This window comes from Crinia signifera, chromosome 11 (assembly GCF_055691185.1).
Source record: "Crinia signifera chromosome 11, ASM5569118v1, whole genome shotgun sequence".
Taxonomy (NCBI): domain Eukaryota; kingdom Metazoa; phylum Chordata; class Amphibia; order Anura; family Myobatrachidae; genus Crinia; species Crinia signifera.
In genome coordinates this window covers 60,722,290-60,745,396 of record NC_139227.1, presented here as the reverse complement: position 1 = coordinate 60,745,396, position 23,107 = coordinate 60,722,290, and the positions used below count along the sequence as shown (strand labels likewise).

At 46.5% G+C, this 23,107-nt stretch overlaps 1 protein-coding gene across 3 annotated transcripts in view; it reads left to right on the top strand.

Moving 5' to 3' along the window:
- SPTBN2 (spectrin beta, non-erythrocytic 2) overlaps positions 1–23,107 on the top strand; it is a 268,184-nt gene that overhangs the window by 73,119 nt on the left and 171,958 nt on the right. The window lies entirely within an intron of this gene.

The window sequence follows — 23,107 nt, the reverse complement described above, 5'->3', positions numbered from 1 at the left end:
ATATTAATCACAATTCCAGGATGGAAGTTGCATATTGGGCCTTATTTACACACTGGGAATAGCAATCAAGCTGCAGTATGCAAATGTACAATGTAAGGCCTGTAACTGACAATGCAGAGATAATTCTGCCTTTTTAGCATGTCGCACCACAAATATTGAGATTTACGGGGGTATTGAATCCCTGCCACTATTTCCGACAGCTTTGAAGAGGCAGCTCAACAGAATGGACCCGACTTTAAAAGCAGTCGGGTTTGTTTTGGCGAAAATTAGCACCCGTTTCATGGGTAGGCAGGGGGGGGGGAGAGATGCATGCTGGGGGCGGGCGGCTAGAGTCACAGGACGTCAGTTGCCTGACTTGTTTATGTAACACATCCGATTGCATGGTACGGAGGGGAATCGTTGATGGGGAGGGGTGGGTATTTGGTGGGGAGGCGTCTCAAGTGCTTGGCAAGCTTACGGAGCAAACCAGAATCAGGCCCTCAACCCCATCAGTGGTGAACCTGAGAATTTTCCTGGCTATGCTTCAATGCCCAGACTGGCAAGCCCGGTAAATTCTCGGCCAGCCCTGCTGAGTTGATCGCTGAACTCAGCTGGCTTCAGCACTGCCTGGCTCCCTTTCCTTCGATTCCCCCCTACCCCCCACCCCCCGGCTGTTATATGACAGCCTGCAGCGCCGGCTACTGACACGCCGGGTTGCCGCATGCAGGTCACCGTGGCGCAGGGCCGGGCAGAGGCTGACATAGTGTTCAGCGGGTCCCTGCACACAGCGTGGTGGTTTTTTTTAGGTAGCGCTCCCCTTAAAAAAAACACCACTGAAGGGGTTAATGACAATGAACCTAGTTTAATGATGTGAGCTAGTGAGTACTGAGATTTGCAATGAACTGTTGATGGAGGTGCATTAATGGAAGTAAAGAATACAGAGTTAAACTCACACTGTAGGACCAAGCTTCACGTGCGCCTCCTGATTTCACAGTTTAATTAAATGTGTTTGCTAAGTATTCCAATAATAGAACTTTTCTTTGTCAAATACCGAAAATGTTTCCATGGATACCCATTCAAATTGCACCCTGCTCCTTAGTAAACATCCCCCTCAATATAATCTTTAACGTCTTATTCTCAAAGCACCGTAGATTTGTTATTTAAAATAAACATGAATACATTATATATAGGGTCACCAGCCACTTTTCGGGTTTCGGGTTCTGATTACCTTGAGGTTTTGGGTTCTAATGGGTTTTGGTAAAACACCTCCTAAGTGTTTTGTGTTTGGATTTTTTGGGTTTTGGGTTCTGATTTTTTTGTTAAAAAGCATAAAAACTGATAAAATCTCAGAATTTATTTTATTTATTTATTTTTTTTGCTCCTACGCTATATTAACCTCAATAACATTAATTTCCACTCATTTCCAGTCTATTCTGAACACCTCACACCTCACAATATTGTTTTTAGGGCAAAAGGTTGCACCGAGGTAGCTGTATAACTATGCTAAGCCACACAAGTGTGCGGCACAAACATGTGGCTCATGTAAGAGTGGCACTGCAGCGGTAGATACGGCAGTACTAGGCAACAGACAGGTAGATACGGCAGTATTAGGCAGTGAGCCCCAGACCAGATGGTAGATACGGCAGTATTAGGCAGTGAGCCCCAAAACAGACGGTAGATACGGCAGTATTAGGCAGTGAGCCCCAAAACAGACGGTAGATACGTCAGTATTAGGCAGTGAGCGCCAGACCAGACAGGTAGATACGGCAGTATTAGGCAGTGAGCCCCAGACCAGACGGTATATACGGCAGTATTAGGCAGTGAGCGTCAGACCCGACAGGTAGATACGGCAGTATTAGGCAGTGAGCCCCAGACCAGACGGTAGATACGGCAGTATTAGGCAGTGAGCCCCAAAACAGACGGTAGATACGTCAGTATTAGGCAGTGAGCGCCAGACCAGACAGGTAGATACGGCAGTATTAGGCAGTGAGCCCCAGACCAGACGGTATATACGGCAGTATTAGGCAGTGAGCGTCAGACCCGACAGGTAGATACGGCAGTATTAGGCAGTGAGCCCCAGACCAGACGGTAGATACGGCAGTATTAGGCAGTGAGCCCCAAAACAGACGGTAGATACGGCAGTATTAGGCAGTGAGCCCCAGACCCCAGCTCAAGCTTAAGCCCCAGCAGCAGCACCAACACACCTTCTCCCAACCCACTACTAGACTGGAGTGAAGATGGCGGGCGCAGCAGCCGCTATTTAAAGCCTCGCGAAATCCGGCCCCGTGAGATGACGTTCTGACCACGCGGATGGACCTGAGTCAGGCGGGAATCTCCGAGCGCTGCTCGGAACCGGGCTCGGAATGATGACGTTCGTGGCTGCTCGGATCTCTGGAATCCGAGTCTGCACATCTCTAATTATATACCACATTAGTTAAAATGTATCACTAGCATATATTTAAAATGCTAATAAACAGATTGTGTTTGTCCAGTGATTAAGTTAGGTTATGTGCAGGCGCGTCTACATATAATTAATGTCTCTATAATGGAAAGTCTTGCATGTTGGGTAGATGTTGCATCACCATAATCCGTGATCGCCAGATTATGCATTCCATTAGTTCTAATTTGAGGCGGAACGGTTCCGCCTCCCTCCGTCCGCCCACCCACCAACAGCAGCACAGCAGTGGATGAGAAGGTAGCCTGACGGGGAAGGCTGGATCTCTCCACTATGTGCCTTCCTCCAGATGAAACGCGGTACTCAGCTCTGCTATCATCTCCCTCCCCTCTCTCCTGGACACTGAAAGTCATGCCCAGAGACCCACCAGACGCCAACCCACTCCCTGGCTGTAGCTGGGGAAAGGCATTAGCAGAGTCACGCTGGCTGTGCCGCACTTTCTCCCTCCCTCACTTCACTGCAGATGGGGAACATAATTTTAATCCACCAGGCGGCTGCGCTGCATTCCCCCACACCATTAACCCTCTGCAGTCAGGAAGTAATTATAAGCCACTTGATGGCTGCGCCAAATCCATACCCTCCAACTGTACCGTTTTAGCCGGTACAGTACCGATTTTTAACAGTCTGTACCGGCTAAAACAAATTGTACCGATTGTACCGGTTTTATGGTTGAGCCGGCTCCTCCTCCTGCACACATGATAAGCGATAAGATCGGCGGGTGTTATGAATTTATTTTGGCCCCTACAGCGGCTCTCACCCGTTCCCAGGGGTGCATTGCGCCAGGTCCCGGCCAGCGCGTCGCACCATTACATCACATGGCACCGGCGCGGACCCTCCTGAACTTCAAGTGTATTTGCCGGAAGCCGCGGTCAGCAGCAGTTGCAGGATCAGTGGCTGGAGATGAGGGCACTCAGCGGCCGGGAATATGTTTCAGAAGCGGCAGCGTGTGAGTGAAACAGGCAAGGAGCACTATGTGGCATTGTGCAGGAGATGGTAGCGATAATAGTATAGAGACCTAGAGAGGGGAATAAATTATCATGTGACTGTCACACTTGTAAGATTGGTAATTTGCGTTGCAGGAGGCACAGTCTTTGATGTAATGTGTATGTTTCTCCTGGTGTGTTACTGTGGTGGTGTTATTATTGCAGAATGATGTGTGTCAGGGACTAGTACTGGACTGTTGCTGTGGATGGAGAGAACGGTGGGATTGGTCAATTGGCAATAATACATATATAGGGGAAAAAAAGCCTAGTAAAAACTGGGGAAGGGGGCATGGCCACACCTCCCCTTTGCAATTGACCACGCCCATTTACCAGTGACCACGCCCCCTTTCTGGATGTGTACCGATTTCTGCCAGTCAAATGTTGGAGGGTATGCAAATCCCCCTTCACCCTTACCTGCACTCCCTGCAGCCGGAGTATGTAGTTAGAAGCCGCCCGGCGGGTGAGTGGCATCGCCCCTAACCCCACCCCCACTGCACTCCCTGCAGACAAAATACATTTTTTTAGGGAGCTCCACCAACCCCCCTTCCCCTGCTGATTACACTGCATCTGACCACAGAAGAAGGAAGAGGAGGAGGAGCTGACCACCACCTGGCTGCTGGGGAGTTCTGACCTTATACCCAGGAACGTGGCTGTGTGAATTGGGATGGGGAAGGGTTAATTATTGTATAATTGCACAACAGTGGCCATTATTATGTGTATAAGGGACATTATCATGTTTTACAACGTGAACATGGGTCCCTATTTGAGGTTTAATGTAAATATGGGTCACTACATGAGGTGTAATGTGTATATAGGCCACTATGTGAGGTTTAATGTAAATATGGGTCACTACATGAGGTGTATTGTGTATATAGGTCACAATGTGAGGTTTAATGTAAATATGGGTCACTACATGAGGTGTAATGTGTATATAGGTCACTATGTGAGGTTTAATGTGAATATGGGTCACTACGTGAGGTGTAACATGAATATGGGTCACTACTTGAGGGTGTAATGTAAATATGAGTCACGTGAGGTGTAACATGAATATGGGTCACTACTTGAGGGTGTAATGTAAATATGAGTCACGTGAGGTGTAACATGAATATGGGTCACTACTTGAGGGTGTAATGTAAATATGAGTCACGTGAGGTGTAATGTGAAGATGCATCACTAAGTGAGGTTTAATGTGAATGTGGGTCATTACATGAGGTTTAACATGAATATGGGTCACTACGTGAGGTGTAACGTGAATATGAGTCACTCTATTCTAATCTGATCGCTCCCCGGGTCTTCGCAAGGGGGGGGGCAATTTTTTTGTGTCTGCGCATGAGCACACACATTTCTGCAACAGTGCAGGCCGGGGGGGGGGGGGGGTTGCAAGGTGGTGGCGGATAGACACGCCATGGGAACGCCCAGCATTTCATGGGTGTTCCCATGATAATGCTGGGCGTTCCCATGGAAATTCGGCAGTGACTCATCTTAGTTTTGCGTGTGCGCTCCAAATCATTTGATGGTAGAAATAGATAGAAAGACCAATGGGGGATGGGTATAGATGGACAGAGGTCAGAGGTGGGGCATACATAGACAAACAGAGTACCATATGGGAGCACAAACTGACAGACAGGGGGGCATACACAGATGGACAGGGCACCATATGGGGGAACAGGCTGACAGACAGGGTGGGTGGGGGCATATATAGATGGACAGAGCACCATATGGACGCACAGACTGACAGATTGCTGAGGTGGTATACAGTAGATGGATGGATGGGGAGCAGTCACCGGATCTGTAGACTAAAACAAGTGGCGCTAACTTCCTCCCCTCTATGAGCATCTGCTGACAATGGCTACCTCCTCTTAAACTACTAGCGGCTTCCAAGTAGGGGCAGTGGCTCCCCCTACTCAAATTAAATCGCGCAGCAGCTCCGCCTTCCTCCCCAGGTAGCAAACACCCAAACCCACTAGGTACTATTATTAAAAGCCGATAAAAATATAAACCTCCTAAATGCGCCACCTTGTGGAGTGCAGCTCTAATGACACCCAGACAAAACTTTCACCAAAGTTTTACAATAGACAGAAAAGGCAAGGCAGGTGTCACACTGAGCGATCCCACATATATATGATTCGCTGATTCTTACATAGGACACCTTCTGAATAGGTGGTCTAATTCACAAAGTCCTGATACTGATCTGAAAAAAACAGACATAGTGCAGATGGTTTGGACACCATGGGCGAAATGTAATAGGGTGTTCCAAACTCGCCAGAAATCGCACCTTTAAAAATCGCGTTTTTTAAAGGTGCGAATTCGCATATGTAATGAGATGCGAATTAGCGGCAAAAAATGCGATTTGCCGCGATTTCGGGCGATTTTTAGTCATGAAAATGTGCGCATTTTCATAAATGCGATTTTGTGCAAAAAAAAAAAAGTTTAAAAAAAAACGGCGTGGGGTCCCCCCTCCTAAGCATAACCAGCCCCGGGCTCATTGAGCCGGACCTGGTTCCAAAAATACGGGGGGACAAAAAGCATAGGGGTCCCCCGTATTTCTGAAACCAGCCCCGGACTCTTGGACCGGTCCTGGTTCCAAAAATACGGGGGACAAAAAATCTGGGGGTTTCCCGTATTTTGAAACCAGCACCGGGCTCCAACAGCCCACGGTGTCATGCCACAGCCGGGGGACACTTTTTATACAAGGTCCCCCGGCCAAAACATGAGCACCGTGGCTGGTCAGCCTTGGACGGGGTACCTGGAGGAGTGGGGACCCCCCCAATAAAGGGGTCCCCCCCCCCAGGCTTCACCCGTCCAGGGCTGAAGCCCGGGGCTGTCACCGGCGTCCGTGGCCAGTGGACGCCGGCCTGATAGGGTTAAATCGATCATACATATCATTACATTGCTTTATACCGGAGAACTACAAGTGCCAGCAGACCTCCCCCGCATGCTGGGACTTGGAGAACCACAAGTCCCAGCATGCGGGGCATTAATGGGCCCGCTGGGACTTGTAGTCCACCTGTAAAAAGAATGTTTATAAAAAACACACACAGAGAGAAGTAAAAGTTTATTACACACACACACCTCACTTTTACACCAGCATACTTACCATTCCTGGATCCAGCGCTGGTCTGGCTGCTTCACAGCCGGCTCCCCCCGCACTGACAGGCAGCGGGGAGAACCGGCTTTCTCCGTTGCCTCTAACAGCTTCTGTAGCGCTGTCTGAGTGCTACAGAGGCTGAGAGCGCGATTGGCTGAGCTATGCGTCTCCATGGAGACGCATAGCTCAGCTAATCAGGACTGAGCTATGCGTCTCCATGGAGACGTATCGGCCAATCGCGCTCTCAGCCTCTGTAGCGCTGGAACAGCGCTACAGAAGCTGTTAGAGGCAACGGAGAAAGCCGGTTCTCCCCGCTGCCTGTCAGTGCGGGGGGAGCCGGCTGTAAAGCAGCCAGACCAGCGCTGGATCCAGGAATGGTAAGTAACGCTGGTGTAAAAGTGAGGTGTGTGTGTGTAATAAACTTTTACTTCTCTCTGTGTGTGTTTTTTATAAACATTCTTTTTACAGGTGGACTACAAGTCCCAGTGGGCCCATTAATGCCCCGCATGCTGGGACTTGTGGTTCTCCAAGTCCCAGCATGCGGGGGAGGTCTGCTGGCACTAGTAGTTCTCCGGTATAAAGCAATGTAATGATATGTATGATCGATTTAACCCTATCAGGCCGGCGTCCACTGGCCACGGACGCCGGTGACAGCCCCGGGCTTCAGCCCTGGACGGGTGAAGCCTGGGGGGGGGGACCCCTTTATTGGGGGGGTCCCCACTCCTCCAGGTACCCCGTCCAAGGCTGACCAGCCACGGTGCTCATGTTTTGGCCGGGGGACCTTGTATAAAAAGTGTCCCCCGGCTGTGGCATGACACCGTGGGCTGTTGGAGCCCGGTGCTGGTTTCAAAATACGGGGGACCCCCAGATTTTTTGTCCCCCGTATTTTTGGAACCAGGACCGGTCCAAGAGTCTGGGGCTGGTTTCAGAAATACGGGGGACCCCTATGCTTTTTGTCCCCCCGTATTTTTGGAACCAGGTCCGGCTCAATGAGCCCGGGGCTGGTTATGCTTAGGAGGGGGGACCCTACGCCGTTTTTTTTTTAATAAAAACACTTTTACACATTTTTATTAACAGGACCATGCACAGATCTCAATGATCTGTGCATGGTTCTGTCAAATTCGCCTGTCAGAACCTGGTCTATTTTTTTTGCGATTTTTGGTAACATTTACCAAAAATCACACCCTATTACATTTGCGAGTTGTATACTTTATAATGGGAAAACATCTGGATGCGAATTGAAATGTGACTAAAAATCGCACTTCTAAAAGTGCGATTTCGCGGTAAAAAGTGCGATTTTTTTACCTCGATTTTCAACCTATTAAATGTGCGATTTTCGGAAAATGTGCGATTTCGGCCGTTTTTGACCCAAAATCGCACATGTCCAAAAATCACACCCTATTACATTTCGCCCCATAAGTATTTGAATTTTTCTTGATGTCCCACTCACATATTAGGTGTTAATTAATAGGCAGAATCGGGACACTGAGGTCCTGCATGGATCACTCTGAGTCAGATGGTAAGTTTCAGGAAATCCCTAGAACTTAGAAAATATGTATAGTGCAACACTGTATAGATAAAATATCAATTTTTTTATTACAGATGTACACTCACATTTAGGGGGAAATTTACTAATATGAAAAACCTAGTTTTTCGTATTAGTATTTTCCCTACGACTGCATACGACTGTTTCAGTCGTATGCAAAGTCGTGTTCCGGAGGGGGATTTACAAAGCAGTCATATACGACTGCTTTGTAACCCTCCGATGTCGTAGGAATTCGTATTAGCAGCCGTATATACGGCTGCTAATACGAATTATTTGTAGGCAGTCTGCACGGATCAGTCAGATCCGTGCAGGCTGCAAGGTGTAAAAAAAAATTAAATAAAAAAAAATAAAAAAAACGGCGTGGGGTCCCCCCCACAGCCGAAACCAGCACCAGGCTGACAGAGCCTGGAGCCGGTAATTAAAAATCAGGGAACCCGACAAATAGGGGTTCCCTGATTTTTAACAACCAGCCCCAGGCTCCTGCTCTGGGGCTGGTTCCCAAAATACGGGGGACAAAATGACTAGGGGTCCCCCGTATTTTAAGAACCAGCCCCAGGCAAAACCAGCCAGCAGGGTAATGCCACAGCCGGGGGGAGACTTTTTATGCAAGTCCCCCCGGCCAAAGCATTAACCCTACCGACCAGTCAGCCTGGCCAGGGGCCCTGGGGGAGTGGGGACCCCCCCAATAAAGGGGTCCCCCCCCTCCAGGACTTACCTGACCAGGCTGAAGCCTGGTGCTGTCCTCGATGCCCCTGGGCGGTGGGCATCGAGCTGATAGCGGTGTAAAAAATAGAACAAACGATTGTTTTTTACTGTGGCACTACAAGTGCCAGCAAGCCTCCCCAGCAAGCTGGGACTTGGAGAACCACAAGTCCCAGCCTGCTGGGCATTAAAGGGCCCGCTGGGTCTTGTAGTGCCACAGTAAAAAAAATAGTTAAATAAAAGGTCTTTCCTGATTGGCCGCTAGGCGGCTCCTGATTGGCCAGAATTCATTCTGAGCCCAGACGCCGAAGAGGAAGGTTCTCTCCGGCTCTGAAAGCCGGGGAGCGTCGCGGAAGATGCCGACAGCTGCTGGAAGTCGCCAGCAGCTGTCAGAAGACCTGGATGTCGACAAATGAAGAAAGAAGACCATCCATGCAGGACCTGGGTGAGAAGGATTTCCTTCCACAGGTCCAACATGGATTATCCTCGGACAGGACGCCGTCCCCGGAGCTGCCGACACGGATCCGCCGACACGGAGCCGCCGACACTGAGCCGCCGACACCGGAGCCAGCGACCTACCAACGGGATCAAGATAGGTAAGTATCAGTATGTGTGTAATGTGTGTATTAAACTTTTATTTAAAATGGGTGTCAGTGTGTTTTATTTAACTATTTTTTTTACTGTGGCACTACAAGACCCAGCGGGCCCTTTAATGCCCAGCAGGCTGGGACTTGTGGTTCTCCAAGTCCCAGCTTGCTGGGGAGGCTTGCTGGCACTTGTAGTGCCACAGTAAAAAACAATCGTTTGTTCTATTTTTTACACCGCTATCAGCTCGATGCCCACCGCCCAGGGGCATTACCCTGCTGGCTGGTTTTGCCTGGGGCTGGTTCTTAAAATACGGGGGACCCCTAGTCATTTTGTCCCCCGTATTTTGGGAACCAGCCCCAGAGCAGGAGCCTGGGGCTGGTTGTTAAAAATCAGGGAACCCCTATTTGTCGGGTTCCCTGATTTTTAATTACCGGCTCCAGGCCCTGTCAGCCTGGTGCTGGTTTCGGCTGTGGGGGGACCCACGCCGTTTTTTTTTTTATTTATTTAATTTTTCTATTTTTTTACACTGAAGCCTGCACGGATCTGACTGATCCGTGCAGGCAAAAACGCAAATAGAACAGGAAAATGGTGTTCTATTTTCCTGTCGTATTTGCGTGGGTGTTTTACACCACTAAGCAGCCGTATTATCAGTACGGCTGCTTAGTAAATCAGAAACCACCATTCTTTTGAATGGTGATTTCTGTCGTATCCTATCGATGGTGTAGACATTCGTATTTGTAAATACAAATACGAATGTTCCATCTTTAGGACTACGAATTGTTGTATTTTTGGGATTGTAAATCCCGAAAATACAAATTCGTAAAAAAAAGGTGTATTTCTCCCTACGAATACACCTTTTTTCTACGAATCCATTTTGGTAAATGTCCCCCTTAATAACTAAAAACAAGCATATAGCACCACAGCGGGTGTATAAGATGACTGGTAATAGCCAAGGGTAATACTTGCTGCTCGCTCCAAATGGGGGTACCGGTTCCTCCAGTGACAGTGGATGATAACACAGACAAGCAGAATCCAAATCCAAAGAGTCCAAATGAGATGGTGTTTTTCAGGCTTAAATGCGTTTTCGGACCTGGGTGGTCTTTCCTCAGAAGCTGGTGACACCATCTCCTTGGAGCCTTTTTATTTACAGGGAGATAATGGGCATTTCCGGCCGCAGAGTGCGTACCGGAAGTGCACTGTGCATTCACAATACAATTCCTCAATCGGGATTTGTACACGGAGATATAGATACATACTGACAATAATCCACAGTCTAAAATAACGATGTACAACAACTACTAATTATAAATAGAAACAAGAGTCGCATAAGTCTTTGTTTAAGAACACCGCATCTGCGTTCCAGACCAGGTCCATGGCCGGAAGCTGAAAGTGACGCGGGTGCGTTCCATTCCGTGAGAAAGGCGGACGTGTGTTGTTATAGATGCGTTCCACCTGCGTTTTTCATTCGGCCAGCGGGATATGCGTTCCGAACCATCAGATATGTGTTCCACATGTCCAAAAATAAGGTATTTTGTCCATGGTTTATGGGGAACAGTCCCAGGGGTCATCGTATATGAAAAAGATATATATAGCAGTTGTAAATAAACAACATTATAGATATACTCACAATAAATACATATATGTAGAAAAAATATATAAATATCTCTTATAAAATTAATAACAATAGATAAACTAGATAACTACTATTAAAAGAAAAATTAAAAAAGGTACTTGTTTCTTTCCAGGGCGCCCAGTACGCATTTTGCGTACCACTATCCACGTTGGCGTGGAGTTGAATGTATATAGTGTGGCGAGCCACCGTGTATTAGTGTACATGTATTCCACGTCCGCTCGCCACACTTCGGGCTCGTGGCTCGCTGCCCTCGCCACACTATATTAAAATCAACTCCACGCCAACGTGGAAAGTGGGGGTATGAAAAGGTCGGAGGACGCGTTCTGCCGCTGCTCGCCACTCTTCGGGGTGGCGTGGATAGTGCTGCTGTTTTAGGAACACATTCACACCTGCAAAATCATACAGGTGACACAGTAATGACGACATGTGTTAAATAATAACTGTAATTTACTTAAATAAATTCATTAATGAAGCATAAATAATTAAGAATATTGATTACAATAATTAATGAGAATACTTACAATATAAGAACTTTAAGATAAAAAACATTAATGATTAAAGAACAAGAAATAAAATCACAGTTAATCATCCTTAGGGAGCTTCAGTGCTTGAACATGAATTCAGTGAGATACGACTGGAGCTCGTGTCGCGCAGTGCCTCTTTGGCGCTTATTGCGCCACTTACATGCGCCCCACAGTCGCTCCACATTTTGTGTATGGACCCCTGTGGCCAGGTCAATAAAATTGAATCGATGGCTCACTGTAAAGTGCTGATAACCAGCCAATTCCAGTTGTGTGGCGCTGTATGCCCTACAGCAGTCCGTATAGATAGTGGTGCCCGGCTCTATATTCTCCAGGATACAGTCCATTAATGTGTGGCATCACACCTGGGCACCATTTTCAGGAAGCAATGTCCAGTCTCCCTACATATCCCACCGAAAATCCACTGCTGTGGTAAAATGCGGCCTGCATTATTTTTATTTATTATTTTTGCTTCACAAACAGCGTCTCATCTACCTCCACAATGTGGCCAGGTCCACTGATCCTCCGCTGGGGCTGCGCCTTAATGTCTATGGCGCACGCCTCCCGCATCCAGTGGTTATAGAGGACCACCGTTTTCTTGGAAATGTCCAGCTGCTGGCTACAATACTCAATGGAGGTGAGCTCCTGGGCCCACGAATAGATGAACTGCAGCATGGTAAGAAATGACAAGCGGCACCCAGGAAACCAGTGGGCCGCTCTCAGGCTCACCTTCAGCCGGCAAACTTTAACATGGCACCTCCACATACTTTCCTTCACCGAGAGGCGCATTGCGTGGCCATTCACACAATTCTGCGTCACAGGAAGGAGTTTGACCTGCTGAAAGAACTGTATCGCCTCTTCCTCCTTCTGAGGCAAGGTAAAGATATTGATCGATACAGGCATTTGCAAAATACATTTTGTATAATTATCCAATAATCCAAGAATTCACTAGCAGCTCTGAGTGATGCTCCCAGTCCTGTCAGAAAATCACCTAAGAGTAATTTCTGAGAGGATCTGACATGGGGCGGGAATGACAGGGAGCGGGAACCAGCGGCACTGAAATCGCATTGCATCGCATCGCACACCACTATTACGCGGCATGCAATGCGATGCGATTTCACTACGTTAGCGTATGTAGGAAAACTGGGCGCCCTGCTAGGAAACAAGTACTGACAAAAAAAAGGGCATGGAATTACCTGCTGGGCCTTGGGGCCCTCCACGTGACTGGGCCCTATAGCAATTGCATCCCTGCACCCTCTATAGTTATGCCACTGGTAAAAAGCACAACACATTAAAGTGTGATGAGTAGTTAGAGGGAGTTAAGCAAATTATGAAGATTTATTTGCATTGCAAAGTAAGTGTTGGTTAAGATGGTCATATTAAATTCTCATATAAGTATTCATTTAGTAGTGTATTATTTAGCACAGGACACTGTATATGAGATCAGCTTACGCAGAAAGAATGGATCCAATGAGCCCAAATAATGTATTAATTATTTTATTTTTTTACCCATTGTTTCCGAAAAACTTACTTAAAAGTTAACTTAAAGATTTCAGCAAATTTACTTATTTACAGCACCTTAAAAAATGTCTTCGCAACTTCATATGTAATGTACTAGCACAGTTATATGATACAATTACATTTTCTTATAAGTTTAGCAATGGCCAAGCAGTTTTGAAGTAGTGTGCATCAGTACATGGTCCATCCTGACACCACCTACCCAGGGTCTGATTAATGATTCCAGGTGCCCCAGGCTAATGCACATGTAGCGCTTCTTGTATTGCTGCTAAACACATGTGCTGCACCTGGAATGTAGGATCTAACGCTTGTGGCTTCGGGAGGAAGCCTTGGCTTTAGGCTGCCCCGTTGTACATAAAACATTGGTTCCATCAATGGGTTACATTGGCGCAGCCATCTGGCAGTCACCTTAAAAACTTTACCACCTACAGTACATAGGGACGGGTGATAGCTAACAAGTATGCAATAAATTGGGCCTTAATTTTATTATTTGTCTGTCACCTGGGCCACCCCCCACCCCCCCAGTTCTGATGCCTTAGGTTTCAACCTAATCAGTCTATTGATTAATGAGGTACTGCACCTACCTACTAATTGCTTTTGTATTTGCATATGCAGTTATTTTCACAAAGGACAGCTCTCCCAAAAAGAGCTTTCCTTTGTAAACACAGGACTTTCAGGTTCAGGACCCAGGAGCCCTTCCACCAATGCGCAAACTGACACATGATCTGCAAGCGGTGCTGGGAGGGATACGATTGGGTTGGGGAAAATGAGAAGGAGAGCTGCCCAAATATGGCATTACTGAACAGGTATTTCATTCCAGAGCTTGGTAAATACAGGTATGTGGTATAAACTCTGAAAATGGCAATTTTTTTTTTTTTTTTAAATATGTTTATTCGGATTTTCAAGTATCATATGTGTTAACATACAATTAGACAATACAAACAGTTGGGTTACATTAATCACAGCTTAGCCGACTTAAGGCATGTGCATAGGGTGAATCGGATGAACTGAAGGTCTGGCCAGCTGGTCGACCAGTGGCCCAGCTGGATATGAACAAAGATATGGCCGAGCTTCACCTGGTCCAAGGTCCACGGTGAATATATCCTATATGGTTTCTTCTACCATAGTAATGCGTCCCCAATGAACTTCAAACGTCACACATGATACTTATTTTCATAACTAAACAAAAGAAGAGTTAGACGAGGGTAGGAGGGGGGGGGGGGGAGGTGAGATGGGGAAAAGTTGGGGGAGGATGGGAAAAAGGGGGGGGGGCGGGTGAGGGTCTAATATAGGTTAGTAGTACACAACGGCATTTTATCTGGTACTCTGGAGCGAAGCTTTCAAACATAGTGGTTGCACCTCTCATTTAACCTAGTCTTGTAGATAGGGTGGCTTCAAATAGGCCCCATCGTCTATTATAGCTATCAGACGCATTGGACTGTATCATGACATTATATTTATCATATGACATAAAGCGTGTGAGAAACTGGATCAACTCTGTCACCATAGGTGATTTTTTGACTGTCCAACATTTCATTATCAGTTTCCTAGCCATTGTCACCAGCAAGGTCAAGAAGGGTACCAGTTGTGAATGGGCTCCCCTCAGTTGCCATACATCAAAGTTTGCCAGTAACAAAGGAAGGGGATGTATAGAAACCTGGATGCTAAAGGTGTTATTAATGTAATTCACAATTTTATGCCCACATTTTTTAATGTGCCCGCAAGACCATACATTATGAAAGAAGGTGGCCGGAAAGAGGCCACATTTCAAGCATCGTCCGGATTCATCGGGAATGAAGTGTCTCCTTTGGGCTTGGGACATATAGGCTCTAAACACAAATCTTATATGTGTTTCCTGTAAAACAGATGATTGTAATATATGTAACGTCTTATGATAATATTTAAATAGCATATCTGTATCATTCAATAAAGGAACGTCTATTGTCCAACGAGATTGTGTCTGTGCTTTTTGTTTATGAGCCGTGGGCAACAGCAGTTGAATTATAGGGAATAGACTCTGGGCGGAAAGTTCAAAGTTAGTTTGGATCTGTTTACCCGTTAGTAATTTGCCACCCGGGTCAAAAACTTGTGCTGTGAGTCTGAGTCTCTTATGGAAGAGCTGGCGGAAAGCCGGATTGTTGATCCCCGGGGTAAATAATGGGTTGCCCCATATAGTAAGCCATTGTGAGTTGCGTGGGTTGTGGTTGAGGGTATTACAAACCGACCACCTTGCTTCATATGTGTCTTTAAAGAGTAAGTGGGCGTATATTTGTTTCGGGAGCTGGTTCCTTGGGGTGTGGAGAAGAGCTGCGGGAGAGTATGGGTAAAAGGACGCACAATCTAATTCATAGAACGTAAAGTTGTTGGATGCCAGAAGCCAATCCATGGCATATCTGGAGAGCAATGCTCTGGAATATAAAGATATGTTTGGAAAACCCAGACCCCCCTCAGATCTCGGCATCTGAAGCTTGGCCATGGCAATGCGCGGTTTTCCTGACCTCCACAAAAATTTTGAGCAAGTCTGAATTAGGATTTTTATATCTGAAGATTTTAGCTTAATTGGTAATAGTTGCATAAGATAAGTTAGTTTCAGCATAAGTATAGTCTTTACAACGTCCACTCTGCCCAGTAGAGATAGGGGGAGATCGTGCCACAGCTCAGTTGAGGCCTTAATCTTGGTCATGGCTGGAGAAAAGTTGAGGGAGTAGAGGGAGTTAGGGTTTTTTGGAATCTGTACTCCTAGATATTTGAGTGTGTTTAATTTGAATGGAGGTCAAGTTGGGAGATGAGGGGAAAGATGGTGAGCCGCCACTTAAAATCAACAGTTCTGACTTATTTACATTTATTTTATAGCCAGAGAAGCTGCCAAACTGGTCTATAATGTCAAATGCGGTGGGTATAGAGTGCTCGGGATGAGAGATGAACAGCAGCATGTCGTCCGCAAACAGGGACACCCGCATGTCCACCCCTCGTATAGAAACGCCCTGATATAACGGCGAGGTTCTCAAGGCTACTGCCAAGGGTTCCAAGGCCAAGGCAAAGAGGAGGGGGGACATGGGGCATCCCTGTCTGGTACCTCTCAGGATGGGGAAGGGGCCAGAGATATCTCCATTGCATAGCAATTTGGATGAGGTCCCAGAGTATATAACTTTAAGCCAGTCAACAAAGACTGGGGGAAATCCAAAGTGGTGTCAAGTGTGGAATAGGTGGTCCCAATGCACCATGTCGAAGGCCTTCTCTGCATCTAGGGCAATTATGGCTTTAGACGTGTTCGACGTGGCGCATCGGGAGTCACACACCACCGAAAGCACCCGGCGGATATTTGTAACGGTTGTCTGCCTGCCACGAACCCCGTTTGGTCTTCATGTACTAGTAACGGGACAAGAGGTTTTAATCTCTCTGCCAAAATCTTGGTCAGCATCTTGTAATCAAGATTGAGTAGTGATATTGGTGTATATGAGGCAGGATCCGAAAGATCTCTACCCGGTTTAGGGAGCACCCGTATATTTGCCGAGTTGAAACTTAGTGGGATTTTGGGGGATTTAAGTAGGGCATTATAGACCAACACTAGGCTGGGTGCGATCCTTTGGGACAATAGTCGGTAATATGCCGCTGTAAAGCCGTCAGGGCCAGGGGCCTTGTTTGGCTTCAGTGCCGCTATGGCATCTACTACCTCTTGAAGCGTGATATCACGTGTTAATGCTGCTCCCAAAGGATGTGGGAGTTGAGGGAGAGGTAGGTTGTCCCAGAAGACCGCTTCCCTGGCCGTGTCAGAGGTGGGTTGTGAATATAGCTCACTGTAGAATTTATGTAGCACTTGGGCTATTTCTTTATCAGATGTGGTTAAGGTGCTATCGTGGCGCTTTAGGGGATGAATAGTGGAGGGGGCACGTTGGCCCTGTAGGAGATTGGAGAGGAGTTTTCCTGATTTGTTGCAAAAATCTGTAAAATTTTAAATCTTTGTTGAAGGAATACCATGCCTCCATCTTGGCTATTACTTTCTCATAACTTGTCTTGGCTAAATTATATTGAGAGCGGGAAAGAGGGTTAGGGTCAGTTTTAAATGTTTGGAACGTATCGGTAAGCAGATGCTGAGCCGCAATATATTCTCGAGTCGTTTCTCGTTTCTGGAATGCAGAAAAGGAGATAATCTCTCCACGTATGGATGTCTTAGAGGCCTCCCAGTATAGAACCGGTTTTGTATCTAAAATGTTTTTATTATGTAGGTGGTATGCATCCCAAACAGGGCGTACCGCCTCCTTCATTTTAGGGGATGATGTCAGGGAGGAAGGACATCTCCAACATCGGGCCTCTCTTTAGTTAGCTTTAATTTAATCCAAACCACTGCATGGTCTGAGAGAGTGATGGGTTGGATAGAGGAGTCCACAATCTTGGGGAGTAGGGAAGATGAAGCAAGAATATAGTCTATTCTTGATAGCTGTCCTGTGGCTGCCGGGAGACATGTAAAATCCTTCTCTATAGGGTGGAGCGTTCTCCAGATATCCAGTAGTTGGAGTTGGGTAGCTAGGGCAGAGATTCCAAATTTGGGAAGTTTGGGAGGGCGTGCGGGAGTGATTTTTCTATCCAGGATGACCGATGAGATTAGGTTAAAGTCACCCCCCAGGATAATTGGGGAGTGTGTATGGTGTGTAAGTAAAGACACTATTTTCAAGAAGAATGGTTTGCTATATACATTAGGTGCATATACTGACATAACAACAAATGGCTGAGCCCTCCAGGTCCGCATTAACATTAGTCACCTGAATAGGTAGGTTGGATTTGACCAGTATGGCTAGACCCCTAGCCTTTGAGGTGTATGGAGCGGCCGCAACCATCTTCCACCCCAGGGCGTTTAATTTTAACGCTTCACTGGCTATCAGGTGTGTCTCCTGTAACATGACTACATCTAAACGGAGTTTGTTTAAGTAAATCAGGATGCTTTTGCGTTTGTCCGGGGAGTTTATGCCACCAATGTTCCAGCTCCCAATTTTAAGTGACATCTAGTGCCTCAGGTTGGGAAGACGCAAGAGCATGGCACAGTAATGGTGTGCCTGCAGCAGAGTGCACCGCATCAGAGTATAGCATAGACATACTCATTAAACCTATAAGAGAGGGGGAGGGGCTAGGAAGGTCAGAGGGAAAGAGGGGGGAGGGGAAACACACAAAGACAATTGCAAACAAGAAAAATTGTATAAATTGACTTCCGTGGAAAATCATCTGCATTCTATCCCAGAATCCCAGAAATTTGCTTGGAGAGGGTTGGCTCCTAACACCAACCGTCCATTTTTTGGTATGCTTAAACAAACAACATTCACTAAAAACGTAACTAAACCTTCAATAGTGACTATAGTGACTATCCCATCCTTCTGCTTAATGGTGCAAAACCATTGTAAACGTACAAAAGGAAAACATCAAAGAACCTGTTAGTCATTATAATCGATAATGAGTCTTGTAGCGGACAAAGCCGGGTTGGCTTCCATATGCGGGTATAAGCAATCAAGGGAAAATATTGCTAGGAGTCAACCGCATTGGCCAGTAGCTGGATCAATAAAGATATGTGAATCATTTGGCCCCTAACTGGTACTGGGAGCACTTATGATTAAATAACGAAGAGAAGATATAGGGTGGGAAAAAAAAAAGAAAATGCAAGTGGTCATAGTCACCATCTTGGCCAGTACATACATGCAATCCAGGTTAACCAGTGTCGCACATCTTATGGGGAAAGAAAAAGTTGAGGGGGGCTGCTGAGTCAGTCGCAGTCCAACATGTGATGAGGGGATCTTGGATTAACCGCCTGCTCCTGTAAATATGCCTTAGCATCGGTTGGGTTGAGGAAGTCTTTGAAGGAGGATCCCTCAAAGATCCGCAGACGGGCCAGATATAACAATGCAAATCTTCTGCCATCTTGTATTAGGGAGGAGCAGACCGGGGAGAAATCCTTGCGGGCCTTCGACAGCTCCGCGGAGTAGTCCTGAAATAGCAGGATTTTATGGGACTCCCAGGTAACATTTCTCATTTTACGTGAAGTGACCCATAGTAGTTCCTTGTGAAGATAGTTCAAGGTTTTGAAAATGATGGAACGGGGTCTGGCGCCCTCCTGTGGCTTCTGTGGGCCGAGCCTGTGCACACTTTCAATCACAAGATCATTGCATCTATCTTGGCATTGCAGTAAAGTCGGCAGCGTGATACTCACAAAATCATATAGCTCTTGCCCTTTAATGTTCTCAGGTAACCCCACTAGCCGCAAATTATTCCTCCTGGATCTGTTCTCCAGATCCTGGATTTTATTCTGTAACTGATTAATAGTTTTAGTGTGATCAGTTGTGACTCTGGATATCTCATTAACCTGAGCGAAGGTTTCTCCCACTCTGTGTTCTGTGGTAAGAACCCTATGCTGAAGCTGGGACAATTGTAGATTAATATCTTTTGTTTGCTCCTTAAGGAGAGGGCCAATAGCCAGTCTCATGGCTGCAGCTAGAGTCCCATATATGATAGGAGTGGCCGCATCAGGCTGGTCTGTGCCAGATAGCAGCAGAGGGGTAGAGAGGGAGAGGGGGTCAGATACCTGTGTGTCCTCTGCAGTCTGTTCATCCTCCGAGTGGTACTGGCTGTGAGAAGGAGATGCAGGGAGAGACACGCTGGCGGAGGGTCCGGGCGCCATTTTGGATTCTCTATGTCCCTTTGATTTCTCCCTCTGAGAGCGGTTCCGTGATCCTGGCATCGCCGAAAAGTATTTGTCCATGCGGCGGGGGTGATCAGCGTCAGGGGTCAGTGAGCTGTGTTTGGGGAGGCTTGAAGCCTAGTAAGAGGTGCTTTGGACGGCTGTCTATGCGGAGCTGCGTCTCTCAGCAGCCTTCCATGCAGCCGCCGGAAGTCCTGAAATTTTATTAGTTTTTACTGTAGTTTAGCTTTAGTACATCCTGCCCTTTGTTACTGTAGTACAACTGCTGCACTTTGGCGAACATGGTTGATGTAGTCGAGAGGTTGGTTATACAACCTCACGTCACTCAGGTCATGAGTACTATCTCCAATCCAGGCACGGTCTCTTTGGCATTGTCTTGTGTCCATGTGGGTTTCCTCCAGGTGCTCTAATTCCTTTCCAGGCTGAAAAAAAACATACTGGTACAATAGGTTAATTTGCTTTTGAAAAAATGTATTAAATAAATAACCCTAGCATGTACAGTATGTGATAGTTTATATAGATTGTAAACTCCCCTGGGGCAAGAACTGACATAATATACTGAAATATTCTATATAAAGCAGTGTGAATATTTGTGCACTACAGTGAGGAACTATTGAGTGTTGGGCTCAGGTGCAAAAATGAGATGTACAAAGCCTTGGATAGAGATAAAATTGAGAGTGATAAACAACCAACCAATCAGCTCCTAATTGCTCCAGCATCATCCCTCTTGCTTCTCAAAACCACCTTTCGCCCGTCTCCATAATGTCATCTTACATGCTCCTTACAGTACCCTTTTGAGTGTCGCCAAAGTAAACCCCCGATTCTAAGCAGCACCAACCACTGCTTCTCAGCAGCGCTGTCCCCTCCCTGATTCTCACCAATGTCATCCCACCTGCTTCTCTCCAATGCCACCCTCCCTGCCCCTCACAGCACCCTTCTGAGTGTCACCAATGTAAACCCCCCTGACTCTCTACAGCACCACCCCCTGCTTCTCAGCAGTGCTATCCCCCCCTGATTCTTACCAATGTCAACCTACCTGCGTCTCACATTAGCCATCCCCCCCTGCTCCTTACAGCACCCTTCTGAGTCTCACCGATGTAAACCCTCTGATTCTCACCAGCACCATTCCTCCTGCTTCTCACCAGCACTTTCCTTCCCAAGTCTCACTAAAGTGATCCCCCTGATTCTTACCAGCACCACCCCCTGCTTCTCTGCAGCGCTATCTCCCCTGATCCTCACCAATGTCATCCTACCTGCTTCTCACCAACGCCATCCCCCCTGCTCCTCACAGCACCCTTCTGAGTCTCAGAACAAAAGGATAGATGTAGCAGCGCTACCAATTGGACTGATTTTATTAATAAAAACTGTTTATTGAATAAAATACACGTGTTTGGCAGATATTAAATATATATATATATTGTAAGCTCCACTGGGGCAGGGACTGATGTGAATGTTCAAATATTCTCTGTAAAGCGCTGTGGAATATGTATGCGCTATATAAGAAACTGTTAATAAATAAATAAATAGTGCACTACATTAAAAATCCTAAATAGTTCCTGGTGAGAAGAATTGAATAAAAAAATGTGGCTGTCCATTCCTATTATGCCCTTATAAAGGATCCAACAATAATAGAAATTAATGGGGTTACCGTCCACCTAGAGATGTGCAGTCCCGCGCTTTTGTTTGCCTCCTGGGTAGGTGTTCAAAGCTGGTCCAAGGCAAGGTCCAGTCCACCAATGGAGGATAGCTGGTGGTACTTGTGCTTGGTCTACAAACTCTTGTGCTGTATATGGTGGAGGGTCCAAAAAAACATCAATGGCTGGTTCAGATCAGTCCATGGGTATGGAGTTGATAGAATGCCAGGATGGTGTAGGAATGAAAGACACAACGTCAAACGGCTTTTGTCATTCCCCCTGCTTCATACTAAGGGGTCGTTACTATTAGCCATGGATGGTTCACAAGTGTGAATCTTCACAGCATGACGAGCAGTATTCTCCCTAGTAGTCTCACCAACATAACCTTCTGCTTCTCACCAGGCCATTTACCCCAAACTCGCACCATTATTACCTCCCTGCCTCTCAACAGTGACATTGCCTGCACATCTTACCAACATCAACCCCCTTGTTCTCACCAGCCACATTTCCTCTATTTTCATCAGCATCAATCGCCCAGCATCTTACCAATGCCATCCTCCAGTGTCACTGCAGTGTCACTCCAACTTAGCCCATTATGTCACTCCAACTCACTCCCCTGTCTGTCCAGCACTTTATATTTACTGATTTACTGCCCCCTATGCCAGTGGCATAACTATAAATTTAGCTCCCCCTGCCAAAAAAATTGTGCCCCTCTTTAGTAAAACATGACAATTGTGCAGACTGGTTACCTGGGCTACTGCGCACCACCATGTGTTAGTGCTGCTGCAGCTCCCCAGGAGTGACGTGTGCCCATGCTGTGTAACATGGAGGACATCCCATCCGCTGACATACTGTAGCCTTCCGTCACCAGCCTCAGCTTCCAAGGTCCGACCGGGGATACTAGCGGAAGTGTGTGCGGGTAATGACACCGGCCGTACCCAAGTGAAGAGGAGGCGAGGAGTACAGTACGAGTACAGTAGGCAGCTACAGTACACAGCCACCGCCACCCACTACTACTGAGTGACAGCAAACATAATCGTGTAATCGTACAGGACAGCAGGTATTTTTCAGTGAGCCCTGAGACCGCTGGCTCCCTCAAGCCACAACTGGGGCTGCCACACCATAGTTACTCCACTGCCTTGCCGTCATCAACTGAACTCTATGTGTAATTATTAAATTGCACAGTCACTGCCCTCAAACTCCACCATTATATTTTTTTAGTAACTTGAATTTATTGGCCCAATAGCTGACAAGCTGGCTTCCTTTAGTGGTGCAGCTGTAGTCCTCCATTGCAGTCCACACAGTGGTGGTTGCTGTGGTTGGTGGGAGAGTTAGGTGTAGATTATAGTTTGAGAAAGCACCTCTGATGTCTCAGGGGATGAGAAAGGTCAAACATTGGAGCCCAAATGCACCCTCACAAGCTTGCTTTGCTGGCCTCGCTTCTAATTACTGAAGTCACCAAAAATAAACAGAGAGCTTTGCCCTGTTTGCCGCTTGGTTATCGCTGTTGTTTGCCATTGTTTTCCTATGGGAAAATTTGCGTACCTCATCGTTTGTTTATTCAATGCTAAAACGGAGAACGGTGCTCACTTTTTTTTCTTTTTTTGTTGGTATGGCTCTCCGTTTTGCTCTCGGCATCTTTTATTAGGTGAACTCAACTTAAGTACTTATAAAATCATTTTTTTAATTGTTTTTTTGGTGTCTACATGTCTATTTTTATTATTTGAAGGATCTATATATTTTTTTTCTTTAGAAGCACCACAAAAATATATTTTTAT